This window comes from Sinohyriopsis cumingii, chromosome 10 (assembly GCF_028554795.1).
Source record: "Sinohyriopsis cumingii isolate HCF-2022 chromosome 10, ASM2855479v2, whole genome shotgun sequence".
NCBI classification, from domain to species: domain Eukaryota; kingdom Metazoa; phylum Mollusca; class Bivalvia; order Unionida; family Unionidae; genus Sinohyriopsis; species Sinohyriopsis cumingii.
Genome location: NC_142970.1, coordinates 11,662,090 through 11,668,251, shown reverse-complemented (window position 1 = coordinate 11,668,251; position 6,162 = coordinate 11,662,090).

Genomic DNA, 6,162 nt, shown 5'->3' with positions numbered 1-6,162 from the left:
GGACAATTATCATAATATTGCAGTGTGGTGGCAAAATAATGTTTGAAAATGTGGGGAATACTCTTATGTAGATAAAACAAACTTAATCGAAATACTGCAAAAAGAAAGTCTGATTTTCATTAAGTTGATTTTTGTGAATTAATTGGGATTGAGCCCAGTAATCTCAAATCATGTTAAGGAAGACACTCGGGCAGTTTGAAAACACACACACACTCATTAGGTTGAATATTAGGCCATATTATTAATGAAAATCACATATACATGTATTTGGAATATGCACAGGATAACAGTGCTAGATCCACTTATGTCAGTCAGTTTTGAAAATTTGGAATTGATGCATGAAATTAGCAATTGTTTTTGCAGTTTTTTTATGATGTTTTTCGGTTTTATTTGTGTTTGTTTTAATTAAATCTGTAGCCGGGGATATATAGAGGAATCATATTTTGTTAAACTTTATCGACCTAGATACAAGTGTCATTTTTGTACTCTCCCCCTCCCACTACTTAAACGAGAGAACCATCATTTAATTTTCAGTGGAGTGGTGAAAACAGTTACGAAGGAAAAGGAAGAAAGAAAAGAATATCCACTCCACCCACTTGTATAGATTTTATTTACAGATTTATTAAGTTTGAAAATGTGAGGACTAATTTTATGAAAATGAAACAAACTTAATTAAATGAAATATTGTAAAGTTAAGTCTAAATGCTATTAAGTTGATTTATATTACATGTAATTGGGGTTGAGCCCAGTAGCCTCAAATCTTGTTGAGCAAGACATTCAAGCTATTTCAAAACACCCCCACGGTCATTCTGAGATGCTCTCAGCTCTTGGCAGGTTGGACAAGGCAGAACAGTCTTATCTGGAGTTTCTCGAAATCCTTTAGGACAGTAGAGCCCCTGATGTCTTATGAAAATTGAATTGTTCTCAGACATATTTTACTGTAATATTTAGTTTGTACAGATTTTAATAAATACCTCATTCAAATTCAATGTCTTGGTGTATTGCTAATTAGCTGGAACAAATTTTCTTTTGCTGTAGGAAGTCATAAAGCTTCAGAAGTCCTAGTGAGAGATGAAAGAAAACAACCTGTCACTGAGGAGACAGCCATACAGATAGGACAGGGAAATGTAATGGTAAGTACCTCATACATTCATTTTATATAGTTTACCACACTGTACTGGTGGCTCACTTCCAGTATGACTCGTATCACAATACAGAATTTCTGAAGTGTGATATGCATTGATGATACAACTTTAATACTATTCAAGCATTTTTACTTTTGAATCAGGGTCTATTCTACAGTAGAATGAAAATTTAGGGGGAGAGGTAATTTCCCTCAATATTTGAAAGTCGGGGAAACATTTATAAAATATCACAGGTTGTAAATGAAGACATAAAGGTGGAGCTGGAAAATAATGACCTTGCTTGTATTCAGGGCCATAGAGAGCGATCACAGGCCCTGGGGTGAGAAACATCTGGGACTCTCATAGTTCTTGTTCAAACAAAATTTTTCTTTTATAAAATTAAAAAGTGTTGTTTGCCCAGGTCTCCCTTAAGGGCCCTGGGGATATATCCCCAGTTGCCCCACCCCCTTGTTGGCCTTGCTTGTATTTTATTTGGTCAATTTGTTGGCATGAATTTTATAGCATTCTGCTGGTCTATTTATAAACCAGATAATATGGGATGGCCCATTTTCCATCAGTTGATGCTACTCCTAAACTTCATAAAGAATTGCCATGAATGTTTACTGACACATTCATATATCAGAACACTCTGAAGGCTTAGTAGTTAGAGCATCTGCCTCAGAAATGGAAGGTCATGGGTTCGAACCCCGGCCGAGTCATACCAAAGACTTACAAAAATGGTACTAACATCTGCCTCGCTAGGCACTCAGCATTAAGAGTGTTAGGACTGGTTGGCCTGGTGTCAGGATAATGTGACTGGATGGAACATCGTGCTACATGTCTGCGGCATGATGCCCCATTGCTAGACATCACTATAAACTGCCACACTGCAGATATCGTAATAATATGACTGAAAAATTGTTACAGCTACATTAAAAATTCTAGTCACGACACACACACACACACATATGCCAAGATATAGTTGATCTTAGTGATAGGAATCGGTCAGAACTTCATAATCGATAATCGGTTCCACTTAACCAGCTGGTAATCGATTATAATTGGTTAATAAAAGCAAATTTTAATTTTTGTTTGTTATACAGTTATATCTTTGATCAAGGGTTCTAGATGTTAATAAATGTACAGGAGTAATCTCTTTTAATGACATGTATACTTTAACCTGATAAGAATATTACATTTTTTTTCTATTGTGTTGTGTGTTGTTTTTGTTCTACAACTTTGTTAAATGAATGCAACCTTTTATGGCTGCTCATTTATGTGTCACTGAAATACTGTAGCAACCCCCCAAAATCCTTTCATTCATATGAGATGTGTCTATAATTTAAAGTATAGAAGGACATGGGCTTTTTGTTTGTCATTGTTTACAAATACTACAAGGGATTCTACATTTAAACTGAAACAAAACATCAAAATGTGTTTAAATTTAATAGCTCAACAGTTTAACAGCTTGATCATGTAATCATGACTTTATGTTCCTAATTATGAAATTTTGCACCTATGGAAGGAATATCCTGTGGTTATGTTTCCTACCTTAAATATTCTCAGCATGTTTTTTAATGTTTTCTAATTTCATGGTGTTTGTTTTTGTAATCATAGCATTATATGCTTTTCATCTTATAGGTGTTGTCAAATGTTATAAAGCGCTTAGAGCTTCTAAAGATATGGCGCTATACAAAGTCCTCATTATTATTATTATTGTAGTTGTAAAGGGAATTAATAATTTAGATCATTTTTACTGGCTGGGAGTTGTACTAGTCTTTGTGCATTGCATACAACTTAAAAGTAGCCTCCCTTCACATACAATTGATTATAGAGTGTCACGATTATGTTATTGGTTTTCTCAACCAAATGATGATCGATTATAATCGATGATCGGAACAACACTAGTTGATCTTCATGAAAATGTTGCCACTTGGATATCCAACATTGCCACCACAATTGCCATCTTGAAATTCGGAATGGAAGATCATATCGGCATGGGATTTTCACTAAAACACTTGCAGTGTCAGTTTGGTCAGAGATCAAAATGACATCCAATAAACATGTAGCCTTTTTGGCAGCCACCATCTAAATCTTTTTGATACTCCTTCTAAACAGAAAGTTAAATCAACTAGTCAGAGTTTTCTCTGATCGTTCCCACCAGATCTTATTTTTTTTTAAAACTACATGTTTGGGTATGGATCAGAATGCATTGCCCATCAAAAAGTTGGAATTAACATAAACCAAATTGGGGGTAGCTGCTTACTAATAAGCCTGGCAAAATTAAATGGCATGACATTCATCCTTATTAGTAAGAATCAATTTGGAAGATAATTCATCTTCTCAAAAATTGCAAATAAAACATTTATTATGTCTTTAATTTATTGACAGAAAAAGATGAAACTAGTGTTGACAAACTTTGACCTAGTACTCTCTAGCCTATACATCCATGACAATCAGAGGTCCAGTTTTCATGCGACACCAACAGAAGCTTCCTTCCCAATGGTGTTGTACAAAATATCAAAAATATTCAATAAATGACACGTAATTTTCAATATTTATTCCAAGAACAACCACAAACCTGCTGCTGTCTTTTCAAGGTAGAAAAGCTAGATTCAGCACACAGAGAGAACATTCCAACATGTAGTCAACGTAATACTAACTAGAAAAGATATCCAGCATGGCCATGTATTGTTGGTCATGTTGAAAATGGTTCTAATTTGTCATCCAGTCTTCTTGTTACTTGTTCTATGTGATAACTGACAGATACATTTGGTTTTATACCAGAAGACTCATTGTGATCTCTAGTTGGTCCTAAATAAAATGGTGCTGATATGATGCTGAATATGTTGGCCATCTTGAAAATTATCATCGCTACTGTATCTCTAATAGAAAGTAAATCAAGATGTGGTTTTCCACAAAATACTTTGATATATTGTTGGTCCTAATGAAAATGGTCATAATCTGTCATCCATTATGGCCTCATTGCAGCTACTGTGAAATATTGTTCTTGCTGCTTATACTAAATAGAAAGTTATATTTATATAGGGTTTTCAAAAGAAGACTTGTGATGTGTAGTTGGTCCAAAATAAGACTTGTGTTCTTCTGTCATCCAGTATGGCCCAGATAAAGCTATTATGAAATATTGTTCTTGCTACTCATCCTAACATAAAGTTGTATCAATGTAGGGTTTTCAAGAAAAGACTTCTTATCATCTGTAGTTAGTGCAACATGAAAACTAGGTCAATATGACATCCAATATGACCACCATGGCTGACATTTGAAATCTGTTGCCATTGAAAGGTATGTCAACTTCAGTGTTTTAGAAGATTTTTTTAATGTTTTGTTGTTGTTGTTGTCGTTATAGGGTTTTTTTAATGTTTTGTTGTTGTTGTTGTCGTTATAGGGTTTAATGCCATTTTTCAGTACACGGTTATACATGGCGGCCAGTATTAATGGTGGAGGAATAACCCGGGAAAACCCCAGAAAGAACCACTGACACACGAGAAGCTATTGGCAAGCCTTCTCACATACCCACATTGGCTGAATTCGAGACTCGAACCCACGCAGACATAGGTGAGATGGCAGTGATCAATAATGGTGAGCACTTTAGACCACTCGGCCACTCGGGGCCCCAGTGAACATTGACACTGACCACTTATGTTATTGCCATAAAGCTTTCTCACATACCCACATTGGCCAAATCCGAGACTCGAACCCACGAAGACAGAGGTGAGATGGTAGTGATCCATAACGGGGAGCGCTTTAGACCACTCGGTCACTCTGGGCCCCTAATGTTTTGTATGTCCCATATAAATGGACATTCAATATAGGCATGAGAATATTTTCAAATTGGTAAAATTTGTTTGAAGTTTAAAGCTGTTGAGTAGCATCAGTTAGCAAACAATGTAATGTTATAATTTTATTTCATTTATATATTTTTTATTGATCATATAAATTGAAGTGCTCTATACTGTATTTTACTTGGTTTTGAGAAATGAATGAAGTATATTCATGTTGAGACTTGAAGTTTGCTGCCGAGGTGCTAATGTTTGTTTGAATTACTAATAATACTGTCGTTATTCAAAAATATCTTTTTTTAAGCTATAAATGGTTATTTTAAATTACTGCATGATTATTAGTTCTCAAACATAATGACTTTAACAACTAAATTTGTCTTTTGAATTTTAAGAGCAATGCAGGCTTGGAAATATTGCAACAGACAGACATTTGTTTTGCCAAAATTCTTAACAATGAGTATGTATTCTACTCAAGTTTTGATCATCTCTAATTTTGAAATTACAACAAAAATACTATGAATTATCAAGTTTTGAAAGCAATTGTTCATGAATTTGGTGGTCATAAAAGTATAAAAAAGGTCTAGAGGTAGAAAAATCTGAGTCGAGTAGTTGAATGCATACATACTGTATGGGTATACATACAACTTTTGTGATATATTAACCTATGTTTGGTTTATAGATATGGCCTTTTATTCAATGACCACATACATGAATTATGACTTCATGATATATGACTTGAAATATATTCATTCCATTGCAATTTGACCATTATCACAAGGATTTTATATTGCATATCCATTTGCAGACAAATTTCATTGGACTTGAAATTCATAACTCCTTGTTTGTTATTTCTTAAAGCTGTTTAAATGCTGTAATAAACATAAATATCATAAGACATTATAATCTTTACTCAGTCTAATTGCTGTAGAAAAATAAATTTCATAAAAAGTGCTCAACAAATTGAAGACTGAATGGCATGGTTGGGACAAACATTTTGGAAAGAAATATTGCAAAATATTTTTGTATATACTTTTCTAAAAAGTGTGCTTGACCTTTGCCTGCCAGTATGATTCACTTGTTGATACATAAAAAATGTATTCTTTTCGCTTTATTGAAAAATAAGTGCATGTTTTATGTTGAATATATCATTGTTTGTAGTTAGGGAATCACATAATGTATACTGTAGGTTGGGTTTTGTTTGCAACAGATCATTTTTGAACCATTTATGCATCAAAATA